This window comes from Chamaea fasciata, unplaced genomic scaffold (genome assembly GCF_029207755.1).
Source record: "Chamaea fasciata isolate MVZ Bird 193981 ecotype frontalis unplaced genomic scaffold, bChaFas1.0.hap1 SCAF_10, whole genome shotgun sequence".
In the NCBI taxonomy this organism is placed as follows: Eukaryota; Metazoa; Chordata; class Aves; order Passeriformes; family Sylviidae; genus Chamaea; species Chamaea fasciata.
Window position 1 is genome coordinate 9,730,968 of NW_027094095.1, and position 13,754 is coordinate 9,744,721.

At 38.5% G+C, this 13,754-nt stretch overlaps 1 long non-coding RNA gene across 1 annotated transcript in view; it reads left to right on the plus strand.

Annotated features, from left to right (window-relative positions):
* Positions 1-13,754, plus strand: part of LOC136294405 (uncharacterized) — a 188,522-nt gene that overhangs the window by 66,201 nt on the left and 108,567 nt on the right. The window contains exon 2 of the long non-coding RNA XR_010722393.1: positions 3,293-3,457. This is a non-coding gene — a long non-coding RNA (uncharacterized lncRNA). The remainder of the gene's footprint in view (positions 1-3,292; positions 3,458-13,754) is intronic.

Below are 13,754 nucleotides of genomic sequence, written 5' to 3' on the forward strand. Positions count from 1 at the left end.
AGAAAATTGGGTACTTCTGTGCCTGAGTTACTATACACCTAAGAAAATACCTGTTGCCTGTGTACACCTGAATTGTGGTGTTGTCATTCCAGATGTTGGCACAGAAGCAGCCCCATTATCAGGAGCAGTGTCTGCAGGAAGAGCCTGTTGAAGGCTGGACTTGCTTGTCCCCAGTGCTGGCCTGTTTTCTTCCAGGAAGAAAAGGCTTGAGAACACTGACATCAAACTAGCTGGAGCTTCCCCAGCAAAGATACAGGAAAAATAGAATAATTTTCTTGGTCTGCTGTGAATATAATCCTCTTTCCTAATTAGGTGTAGCTTGCTGTTATAAAAGCTACCTTTGTAGCTCCAAGGAATTTGTTAAACCTTTCAAAATGCATGAATTTCTGGGAAAGATTTTGGGGTGGATGTCTGCTACAGAGGTAGATGATAGTGGACTGGGAGTCATTGCTGTTACTCACTGAGCGGTGAGCATGTTTGTGCCATTGAAAACGACATTTCCCTGCATTTAAGCCATTAATCATCTACTTCTTATGCTGATTGTCAGTGTTTGTTGGATTCTATAACCCATGTATTAAACATACACAAATACTTCAGAATGAGGAAAGAAGTGTTCTGAATTAAACTTGGTCTTTCATCTCCTGACATTCATCCTTTCTTATTTGACTTTCTAATGAAGCTGGATGCACTGAAACTATGTATTGCTACAGTTTAGCTAATGTGGAAAACTTCCCAAACTCTGCACAAGCGATCAGAGCGCAACTGCAGCTCCGCAGCCACACGCCTTATCTCTGCTTTATCCATCTTTCCATCTCCTATTTCCTCTTATGCCTCTTTTCCACCAGCTGAGAAAAGAACTGAGCAACATAAATGCCTTCTTGAGCTAAGCAGATTTTTTTGTCACCCACAAAATCCACAACTGCTTGAATTTGATATTTTCTGTGATATAAGCGCAGAGTGTTTTAATACGCATTTGTAAATATCCAGGGAGAAACTGCTGAGAAAGGGAGAGGGAATAAACTCAGCTTTCCTGCATTGAGATGTGCTGCGTTTTTGAGAAGTTTTGAGGCTTGGCAATTAAAAAACCCAATAAATTAAAATAAGTCTTAAGTGGTGGGTGAATTTTACCCAAGTTATACTAAATCCATCAATTTCAAAATAAAATATGTAATGAGGAACTATGTGTATATTTGACTGGAAAATAACTTGCAAAATATTTTTTCAGCAATTCAGAGAAACTTGGGTAATTTTTATTGGTTAGAACAGGGAACATTTGCCATTAACTGATAGTTTAATCTTATGAAAGTAAATATTCACATGCATCTCTGGTTTAAAAGAAAACAACTTCATTGCTTTGTTTTCAAGTATTGGTGGTTTTATCCACTCACTAAGGAGTTCTGCCCATGCTCTGTTTTTTTCAGTTATTAGTATATTCATGTATCGTAGTCTTTGCTGTGCTCCGTGTGATTTCTGGCTGATTAGAAAAGAGTATTTATGTGTTTTTAGTACAGTGCAATTTCCTTACATGTGTCTTTTAAATGCCCAGTTTTTGATTTGAGATAGAAAGCATTTTCAAGGGGAGATTCAAGCCTTTTAGGAAAGCTTAAAATTCAAGGTATAGATTTGATATTTTCGTAGATTTCTAATACAGGATATTTTGAAACGATTATATATGTTTGTACTGTATTCATGAAGTATTATGAATTTTAACCCAATGGTTTTAATGTGAATGCAGGGGGTATTCTAAGAGTTTTTTCTTTACTATATGTAGGGGTTTATGTTATTGGTGGATTAATTTAAAAAAAGGGGTGGAAGAGCAGGCCTGTTTTGAGGGTTTTGTCCTTCTACTAAAATCTTATGTTTAGGGTCTTGCATACTTCCCTATATCTAGTTAATAGCATGAAGAGCTAAAAGCAGTTTTTATTTCTCTTCTGTGCTCCACATTTATTCTCAAGCCAGAATTACTGAAGGAAAAGGTAAGGGCATGAGGTGAAAAGCCCAAGGTTGTAATGGGATGGCTCAGAGGTGGCTTGGCAATTTTCTGGAGCATAGAGTAAACATTAAATAAATGGAAATCTCAGCAGTTGCTAGGGAGGGAAGAGCTCTCCAGAGGAGAATTAAATGACTTGGGAGAAAATTCATTCCTTTATAGTAGACCACCCTCACCTAAACCAAACACCTCTGTCCTCCAAAACCATTAGAATGTGGCATTCAATTATAAGAATGCAAAGCAATAAGTATCTTTAATCCTAATATTCGTTAATCATCAATATTGTGGAATATTAGTGTTGACATTGAAAATTCTTATTTCTGTAATAAAAAAGAAAAATCTCCAGATATATTTTTGGTCCTTCTAACCTCATCATTTTTAAAAATGTCCAGTTCAAGGTATTTAGAGACTTAAAAAGCCCTGTAATTTATGATCTGATATAAAGACATCTTTGTTCGCAGGCAATAAGTTCTGAGTAATGAACACATTGAAGTCAGGCAGGATTCAAATTTCATTTTGCTGCCACATCTGTGCTTAGGTGTTGTATGCAAAATAATTACACTTGTAGCAGAAACTCTGCAAAGCTTTTTCTTCACATTTTTCTCTTTGACTGCTTCAATGATGATCCTGCTTTCTTGGTGGTAAAAACTGAGTGTGTAGATATTTGTGACTTTTTATTGTAAAATTCAGGACATTCAGAGATTTTATTAGCAATCCTACAGGAGATAGATTTCTGGTCTAGTTATACTGGGAATATTCTTAATAATTTTGATGTGCCACGTGCTGTAAAATCTTCCTCAAATATCTGATTGCAAATCTGCAGGCTGGCTAGAGAAATACTTGAACCCAGTTGTTAAAATATGCCAATTTATTATTTAATACTGGTCTTGTTGCTTGTAACAAGAAACTGAAGCAAAAGAAAAGGAGGTTGAGGACATTGAAGGACCAAAGTATTTTGAGAATTGGGGGACTAAACTATAATGCTCTTGTATTTTGTGATGTTGCTTATACATTTTAACTATAACCTGGGAAAAACTACAGTGTGCATCAGTTAACGGTCAAATTTTTATCCAATCAAGCCACCCATTTAGGCAATATCCATTTACCCAGCTTAAAGGATACAGACTGTACATGCAGATTTCTCCTTGAATAACAAAAAACCCAAAACCAAACACTTTTATTGGTTCGGGGTTTTTGGGAACGAAATTAACAGTTGTTTTGTTGTGTATGTGGATTTTTTGTGGTGTGGTGTTTCTGTTTGCTCGGTTTCCCCTTTTATAGGGGTGTCATTTCTGTTAACAGGTCTGGATAAGTACAACTCGGGGGGATGCTCTCTCCAGGAAACAGCAACTCACTCCAGGTGTGTGCTGAGCACAGATTTAAGCAGCGGAGATTTCATGAAGAAACTGGACACAAACAGCAGAACAGGAGCCTCCCAGAGTAGCCCAAGACTGAAGTCTACTAAATGTGAGTCATGTTTAGTATTTTTCAAAGCCTCAAGTGCATTGGTTGTGACCTACACGTGATAAGGAATGCAGAGAGAAAAGCGAGGTTTCTCTAGGGTCACATATTTATTGCAAAAGCTTGGCAGTTAGGATGTGGACTGGCGTGGAAATGACAGAATTGAGTCAGATTTTCTGGAAGTCCCATAGTGGTGAAATCCAAGCTTTCATGATGCCCAGCCTCAGTAAAGGTTTATTTGAGTTGAGACCTTTACCATGGATTATTCTTTTCTTTATTTATAATATAATTTTTGTTCCAGATAAAATGTAATTTTGTTTTTTAATTTTCAAAAGCTCTACTGAAAATTCTCTTTTGCATCACTGCTGCAATATGGGGCCAGCACAGTTTCAGAAATGACTGTAATAGTGTAATAAGGGAAAACAAATAGATCAAACTGTGCAAAATGTTAAAGGGAATGAAGAGAAATAGCTCTCATGGGGAGGGGTTATTGGAAGGAAAACATTATTTTCCAAGGAGTTATCTCTGGCTCGTTGCAGATAACCTTTTACTTTGACAATACGAAAGGAGCTTTGTGTCCCACAGGCAGCCCTGTGTTCTGAAAGCTTTTCTGAGCTCAGAGGCTGCTGAGATGCTCTCAATACCCAAATTAATGATACTTTTTGTTTAGACTGGAATGGAGGGACAAGCTAGAAAACCCTTAACAAGGGTTTCAAGGAGAAGCATGAGGGACCAGGGAAACTCCTCTTCAGTGCATGCTCTTCAGTGGCATCACCTAAGGAAGCAGTGGTGCCTTGGCTTTAACTTTCCAGCATTCCTACAGAAAAAGCCCATTTAAAATGCCAATGACATGGACAAAGTAAAAAGCTGGAAAACGCCCTACCTGAAAATCAGTTTGTCAGCTATTAGTTTATACATGTGGCACATTTGACTTCAGTTTCTTCAGTGTCTGTGGAGGGCAAAAGAACACTCCTATAAAAAACTTTTGAGTTCATAAGTCCTAGTAATAAATAATTTTATTGGACTTCTAGTAGACCATTATGATGAGCTTTGCTCAGCTTACCAGCTCCCATGCCTTGGCAAAGGTTCTGTATAATTCTTTCTGTCCCTTGTATCATTGGAATATTGAACTGCAAATTGACTCGTGTCAAAATCCATCTCACTCAGGATCCTGCTTCTCTGGGACTTTATCTTCCGCTTAGATCTCTTCTGTTTTTCTAGCAAGCCCATGTCACACCTTTTTGGTGTCAGCTGGAGTAAGGCTCCATTAGCAAGTTGAAAGCGATCTCATCTGTGACTCTCTGGACTACTAAATTCCTGGCTCTGATCAGCTTCTTTGGCAGTTAGTTTCCTTGCTTAGTATTTGTGGAGAGCTGTAATTTTTTGTAGAAACTTGAGAAAAGTGGTGAATGTGGCTGTTCAGGGAATCAGAGGTGGCTGTGGCAAATATGAAGAACTAGTCAAAACTTTTATATATTCATCATTTAGACTCCATTCTCATTTAATTGAGAGGACTTTTCTTCCAAAGTCTTAAGATCTCCCACCCTGGATTCTATTTAATAACAAATGAAGAGGCTACAAGTTAGAAGATTCTACTGAGAAGGACTAGGTTTAGGGAGTTTAAAAGAGTTTAAGGCTTTTGCATTAACCATTGAAACTATACCTTCTGAACTGCAGCACAGGTTGATTTGCATGGTTTGGTTTTCTTTTTGGTGTTTGTTTGTTTTGGTTTTTCTTGAAGTCCCATGGCTGTGTTTGGAGGAAAAAAAAAAAGAATATGATGAAAACTATTGTTTTCAGTGGCTTTTTAGGTGGAAAAAAGGCTGAAACTGTTTTTTCACCTAGCAGCTGATCTGAGTGCTGCACCTGCCTTTTTTTGCATATTCATGAGACTAAGGTTTGTACCTCCCCATAATGTCATCAGTGCTAAACAAGGAGATAGCTGATGCTGTGTGCAGCTGTGCTCTGAAATCACATATTTGTCACCTCACCAGCACTTGAATACTTTCTTTGCTCCAAAAGCTTGGCTCCCAGTTCAGTGGAAGTAAGATATTGCCCACTGTAATAAAGGTGAAACTTGAACACTCCAGGTAAACAATGAAAATGTGAAGATCAGCCTGAGTCCTGGGTTCACTAACACTCAGCATGAGTCTAGTCCTTGAGCAGCAAACTGAAAGCCAGCTGCTGTTTAAAACAGTTAGTGTGCTCTGCTTAGACCAAACTTGGGAGCAATCCTCTGGTTTGTATCTCTACTCCTATGTAGTACACGATGACTGGGTTGCATCTTATCCTGTGGTGAGCCGCTACAGATGTAAATATTTATCTTTTGTGAAAAGTTGTCATGAGACTACCGTGTATCAGTGACCTTGCATTTCAGCTCTTGCGATGTCACTGCACATGCTTCGTAACCAAGTTAATTGAATTGTTTGTTTTCAGAGATTATTTGGATGGAGAAAAAAAAGGTGTTTATTTGATATATAGAGACGAACAAAGCAATATGAATTATCATTTGAATCCTCATCATTTTATCCTTATGAAAATGAAAAGCTGAGTTCCAGTAAGCACAACTTGCTTTCATAGATATTTAATTAGCTTAGGAAAACTGGCAAATTGAAAATAAACTACTTTGGTCCTTGTTGCACTTGTGAATATTTCAGAAGCATAAAGACTAACACAGTGCTGATGCTGGTGCCAAACATGTTTGAGCCAAGCACAGCTCAAATTCATAATGAGAGCTTTCCAAGCTGCCCAACTTGTTCCTTTTCACATCCTTTGACATTTTTCTGGCTTGCCTTTGTTCTTGCATGCAAATTTTCTGTGCGGTCTTTAAAACTGTCAGTCTCACACCATTGGCAGAGTAAATGTCATGCTTGCAGAGTTACAGTTCAACCAAAACATTTGGACAAATGGAAATCACACCCCAACCTTGTGCAGCTTCTCTGCAGAAAGCTAAATTTTCTCCCAGAGGATGGAATAATAAACTGATATGGATCCTACCATGCAGTGATTCCCAGCAGCTGCAACTGAAACGCAGTAGAAAGCTATTATTAAAGGATTATTTTAATTATTTTTTTAATGTATGAAAATGCCATAGGAGAGGAGGGGATTACAAAATTATGTACATATAAATTGCAATAAATGGGGTTTTTAACAAGAATTCTGATTTAATGTTTTATAAATGTATTTATAAAGATGTATAGCTAAGATGCTTCCTGCAAGAGACCTGACGCTGTGTTTGTAGTGGTGGTGTTGGTATATGCCCTATTTTCTTTTAGCTGAACTTTAAACTTACTTTAATGTAGTTTGTACTTAAAGAATTTTCTTCCTCTTTTTTTTTTTTTGTGGTTGTTTTTTTTTGTTTGTTTGTTTTTGTTTAAGCTAAAGGTTGAATTTTTCAGATAGGATTTAGAGAAATAAACTTTATATTGAACTTTGGGGGGGGGGGTGGTTTGCCATTGACCCTAAATGAGTCCAAATGGTGCCATGAACAACATTGAAGATTTTCATTTTCATCTGCTTTGTGGACAGGTATTAACAAAAATCATCTTTAGGTGTTCTTTGGAAGTGTGATGGGTGCATGTAACAACCACAATTATTAAGCTATTTAACATAAATGAGGTTTTTAAACAGTGTTCCTATGGATAGTATTTATCTTAAAATAAAAATCTGGGCTTGGGCTACTGAGTAAGAAGCTCGAGTTATAAGATGTTCATATATCTTTATAAAATAACTGGCATATTCAAGAATGACCCTAATATGGCTCTATTTTCCCTGTGTATTTGTTCATGCCTTCCAAAAAAGTCAGTAGAAGTTCTTCAGTACTGAATTTGAACCATCAGTTTGGCCTTCCTGACTGCTCTGATTCTCTAAGAAAATCGAGATAATTTCTAGAGCTTTATTTTCAAAATGTTTGCTGTAGGACATTATTTGAAAGAGAAATTATTATTAGGGATGCTGATATGAATCTTGGACTTCCCAAAACATAAGTCATCTCATCTCATCCTTGCTAACCTGAGTAAGCTCTAGGTAAATAACAAAATGTACCACTTAACAAGCTTTGTGATTTTTTTGAATTTGGGTATTGTTCACCAGATGACTGAATGAGAATTCACTGAATTGATTTTTACTCCCACATTTATGATGGAAGCTTTCTGTGGGTTTTTTTTTCTGCTTAGACTACCAAAGTATTTAACTGGATTTACTGCTTGGCTGTAGATGAGGGGTTCTTGCTGTAAGTCGTCTGCCTAGACCAGTACCTTTGAAATTTTCCTCCACACCCTGGGGTGTGACAGAGTTTGCAGTCTTGGTTCCCAGAACTTTAAGTCCCACTTCTGCTCTTGGAGAATTGCTGGGTTCTGTGTTAGAGACAGCACCAATGGGATCCATGGCATGGTTCTAACCAAGCCTGTGAGGGTGTTCCTTCAGTGAAGTGCTCAGGTTCAGTGCAGGATGTGTCCCTAGCTGGACACACTCAGTCTGTCACTGTATCAGAAAAGCAGCTTACACACAAGCCTTAATAAAAGGGTGTTTTAGTGCTCTACCAGCATTTCACCATTTGTGCAAGAAGAAGCAATCACATGCAAAATTCACAGAAGCTGCTTGTCAGGACCAATGCTGTATCACCTGTGTTCTCTGCACAGATTTCTGGCTGGAGCTGACTTTTAGGTAGCTGCAAATATTGGTGATCTTAGCCTGAATAAATGACTTGGGAAGAAGAGCTTTTCTTTGTATCACATCCTCCCCTGCACACTGTTAAGGGTTGCTGTCAGTGCTGCCCAGTTCCCTGAGTCCCTTTGGGCCCAGTAGCACAAGCAGGCAGTTTTGATCCTGGAGGATGAAGCACACACCCCCTCAGCAGATACTTGGCTGGTTTTCCTTTCGCTGAACTTCCTCCCACTGAAAGTCCCATTCATTTCACCTCCCTCCTCCACAACTACTTGATGGTAAAATCTTGTTAACGTGGGGTCTTGTTCATTACTTTTTAGAACCATATCCTTATCTTTTTATCATCTGTTAGAAGTTTTAGGTGTTTTTTTAAATCGATGCAGAAAATTAGCAACTATGGCCTCCTAAAACTATAGGGTTTGAGTAGCTCTTTATAGCACATCAGATATAGGTACGCTGGAAAACAGTAAGAAACAAAACTAATAGCTTATTATATGTCACACTTTTAATTAATGGCTTAAAAACAAAGCTACTGAAGTGAATAATTTACATTTAGATATCAGATTAGACTTCAACAGATCAATAGAAAGTTTGTATCTTTCTGTATTAATGATTGATTATCTTCCTCTGGCATTTGCAGAGGCAGTATTTTGGGAAAAATCTTAACTGAGGAGAACTACATCCTCTTTGATGTTATAGTGGAGCAATTTTAAACTTCTGATGTTCCATTCCACTAAAAGTCACAAATGAAGAATGTGGGGAAAAAAATAAGGAAGATGTTTATATATGCAGCATAGTGTAAAAAACCACGCATATTTTATAAAGCCCTATGACACCCATTAACTTTAAGTCTCAATTATTATTTAGAAGGATTTTTGTTGGATGTTTGGGGGGTCAAAGCTGTTCAGCTTATTGATAAATAAACCTCACATTACAGAGATTTAATTTGGCAAACTCTGCTCTTGCTTATTTTCTGAACATGTCAGAAATTTTTGTAATTTCTTGATTTCAAAGCTACTTTAATGTAAGTATTTCCTGTTGTTGATTTCTATTCTGGATGTGAAGGATGAGTGAAAATAATTTGAAAGAGCTTTTGATTAATTGCTGTACAGTTGTGCTATGTACTTTGTATAAATAGACTGTCTTGCTCCTTGAGCTCTTCAGATTTGAAAAATGCCAGTCAAATAGTGTTGAATTATATTTAATTACTAAATAATATAATCATCAAAAATCCATTCAGAATGATTGATCTGTGGTAGATAAATTATTTGGTTGTAACTCACATGACTATGATTATTTTAAAGCAGTCTACAGTGAGGATTCAGGAGTCAGAAATTATAGGAACATATTATTTTGTAAGGCTTGATTTGAATCCAAAAATTAGTTTAAGGTGTAGCAATTCCACTTGGCTCTAATGATAGTGAATTTCCTACTCTTTCTAAAGATTTAAACACATATGAGCTTGAGCACTATGATATCATTTGGGTGCAAATCTACTTATTGAGCTAATAAAGTCACTGAAAGGCAGACTTGTCAAGGAAAGTGCTCAGTATTGGGCTAGTGTGGTTTTTTGGGGTTTTTTTTTTGTAATTTAATCTCCTTAGTACAATTAAGGAACAGAGCCTGTACCTTGCACAGTGTGGGGTGGGCTGGAAGGATGTGCTGCTGCAGCAGGTGAGTGTGGAGGTGCTCAAATCCAGGCTGCTCCTAACCCAGCCCAGGCTGAGGTGGTGGCTATGGAAGCCTCCTCAAAGCTGTGACTTTCACAGCGGGCACTGCATGAATTGCACGAGGAGCTGTTCCTGGTACTCACAGAGAGGATTGCGCTGGTCAGTCATGTAAGCCACTCATTTATCATCGTGAGATTTAAGGCAGTGCTGGCTGCACTTGAAGACAAGGCATAAAACTTAGTGGCCCCCATATATGTGCTTATAAAATGGTGTTTTACTTTCTTAATCTGTTTTCCTCACTGTGCAAACTAGTCTATTTAGCCAGGCTTCTGGAGGGACTGTGGTGGCCAAGTACACTTTGAAGATCATGTGTACCAGGTTTTGATAGACCACTGAATATATCAGAAGTGTTAAGGGTGTTTTTTGTATGGATTTTTTTTTTAACTCTTCTGTTGTTAAGGCTGTGGCAGGTTCCATTTATCTTTTCTGCCATGTGGAGATTTCAAGAATGAGAAATCTTCTGTTATTAGAACTTCTTATAAGCAACATAGACAGTTGTCTTGTTTTGTTTTCTTTGCATAACACAGCTTCCTGAAGCAACTTCTGTGTGATTTTTTTTTGAGGACTGAATCTAATAAACAAATGTGTTTCAAAGCAAACAGAATAGTAGCTCAAATTCTGTTTTCCACATCAAATTTATACATTGTGAGTCAGGTTGTTACTGGTGGCTGTTCAAAGTGTATCAGCTTGTTAACTCTTAGGAATTTCTGCTTCTTTACCCAAAGTAGAAAAATAGAAAGTCTGAGAGAGATATGGGGCTCTGAGATTAGTTGTTCAAATGTTATTTTACACAGCCTTGTAAGCCCAGTGCTGCACTCTTTCCAAAGTATACCTCTACAGAAAGCTACAAAATGGTATCCAGTATGGGACTCAGCACGGTGAAAAGAAAGCAGTGTGGATTCCAGAACAGGTTATGTCACTGTTCCAAACACACAAAATCTTGGCAGCATCCTGGGGGTAGGATACAAACTGTAATGAGGGCTGCTTGAGTGGAACTGCTAAGATGAAAACCAAAGCCTGTGAGATTGTAATTATGGAAATTGGAAAACTGTGAGATCAGAAATAAGCTACTGTGACTCTCCAGTATCCATGGAATGGTTTAGAAAAACATACTTTGGAAATACTTCCATATTTTGTGTCTTATTTAAAAACAGCCTCTTTGAATCTGAAAAATTTATTTTACATATGGAAGCACAAAGCATGTGGAGATGACACACCTGAGGTTTTTTTTCTGTTACTTCACATGAAGTTGGAAAGTTCTATTGAGCTTCTGAGCAGTCCCAAAGAAATAAGGTGTCTGGACTCTGATGCTGCATTGTGACTCTGGCGAAATCAGTCTTGACAGTGCTTAATATCTGAGGGAGAGAGGGGCTGAGACCTTCATGACAAGGGAAGCAAGCAGTGAAATGGGCATCTCATCTCCGTGGTGCATTCTGGAGTTCATGTAGGCTTTTTTGTGGGCCAAAGCCAGTTTTGTCTGAAGTGCTTGAAGAACCAGTTTTGGCTCTTACAGCTGGACCTTTTGTGGTGGCTGCCAGTCCCTCCTGCCTTGTTCGGATGAGTGCTGCTTACAGACTGCCTGAAGGTAGCCTTATTCTTCCCAACAGCTGCAGCTGCTGTTACCTTCATTGGCTACATAGTTGTGTACAGCTATGGCAGGCACTCAGAAAACTCTCTGCTATGCTTCCCCCAAATCCATATGCCAGAGGGGATCTTCGGATCTGTAACAATCAGAACAAACTCACAGGCAGACCTTCATTTGACAAAACCATATTTCCAAAGGCAGGGGAAGAGGAGAGCATCTTTTGGAGTGCAGTCATGGCATGTTGCCTGCCCTGCTCTGAGCAAGGAAGGTCTTCACCTCTCCAACTCTTCGCTCAGCTGGGAAAACAAGCAGAGCACAGGTCATTGTTACAGTGGAGGCTTATGTGAAAGCTGTGGCTTAGGTGAAATTTTATTTATTGAGGCAAAAAAGCACAGGTACTTGGAAAAACTTCACATCCTTTGTGACACACCTGGGGCAGGAACTGAGAATGCACTGGTTGTCAGGCTGCTGATGGTGTCAAAGGGCATAAAATATGAAACTATCTGGGAGCTGATGTGACTGACAAGGCCATAGGCCTCCCACCTAAGCCACACCATCCAAACCCACACTCCTGACACTTCTGAGGCAGTAATAGAAATGCCATGGGCAGCCCTGGGCCACCAGCCAAGACTCAGGTATTTGGGCTGGGTCAGGAGTGGCTGACTCCCATTGCTGTGGAATACACCATACTGTGTATACTGGTTCAAACTGGGCTGGAGGGCAGGAGCCGTCATTGGTATTAATATAGTTAGTGTGTTTTTGATGGAAATCACTGGCTGCTGCCACATTTTCATGGTTAATAATGACAATAATAACACAATAATGGCATCAAACAGCACTTATTATTCAAATACTTGATTTGACTCTGGAGTTGCTTGTTTTATATATTTCTTAAGATACATTTTCAATAAAATATATGCTGTTTTCATTTTTCCTGTGAAAAGTGATGAGAAGAGCAGGATAATGGGCCAGATGACCTTCAAAAGTCTTTCAACCTGACTGATTCTGATTTTTTTTTTTTGGTGCGGTTTTTCTTTGTGTATATGTTCATTTGAACTTTCAGTAGTATGGTGAGCGTATATTGTTTTGCAAGCAATAGACCTCATGCTTTGTGAAGACCTCAGAGAGAAAGGACATAATTGAAATGACCATGAAATGGATTAGAAGTGGATCGATTTTTGCTGGCTTTTGACATACTTTTTAGTGCCGCTAGCATCAGAACGATGGTTGCCTCTTGTAACTATCAAGGGCCCAGGCTCTGTTAGAGTTACTTTGAGACACTCCCTTTGACCTCAAAGACAGAAACTCCCAGGGAAGAAAAAAAAGTAATTTGGTCTTCAGTTTTATACTCATTAGCCAAGAGTGAATCCTCCCAAAGCAATTTATGAAAGATAATGAAACAACTTAATTTGCCATCAAGATGCTTCAATTTGCATTCTTCTCAGTTGCATTCCATCTCAAAATTGGATCATTATTTATCTCTAATTTTAATTCTTAAACTAAATTGTTTACCAGAAGGAATTTTTACTGTCTCTCTCCCCAACAACGATCTATTAAGGACAGCGTCAACACTGAAAATAAATCAAAAGTAAATTGAGGCTCCTGCTAACTTATTGAACTTGTGCTTTTTCCATAGAACTCTTCTTATGCAAGGCAAAGAGACTCAGTCATTTGCAGTTAATTGTATGCCACTGAAAGAATTTAAGCTCCTATGAGCCCCAGAGTGGGGAGACACAGTATGTGGAGGACTCGTGCTGGGTGGTACAGTGAGACTTGGCTTATTCTAATGGGTTGTACATAATCTAAAGGCAAGGAAAGCAGAGATGGTTCAGATACCTGGACTGAGAGGGGAAAAAAATGAATGTGATGGCACAGTGCATCCTGAGTGGGCTATGAAAAGTAGTAGGGATAAATCCTTTCCTGCTTTCACTTGTCCTCTGTCCTACACAGCTGCATTTTTTGTGTAAGTCCAGTCATATGTTGGCTTGCAGCTTAGTGCTAAACTCTCTCCGTCCTGCTGCAGTTCTATTCCTGCTATTTTTTCCCTGAATATTTGATTAGGTAAAACTGTAGCTGATAAGGAACATGTAGGCTGTTTTCTCAATCTATTGCTACTTAGTGATTATGTCTGTGAGACACTAAACGTATGCCCAAATTCAGGGAACTGTTCTGCAGTGAAAATTCTTGAAACTATGCAGGAGCAACTGTACAGCTTTTCTCCTGACAGTCGATGTGGTACAAGGAAAATAGGCCTGTGGTCCCCAGTTCCAGAATGTAAACACTGGTTTAATGTAAATCACTGATGTAGGCTTATTTGGCACAA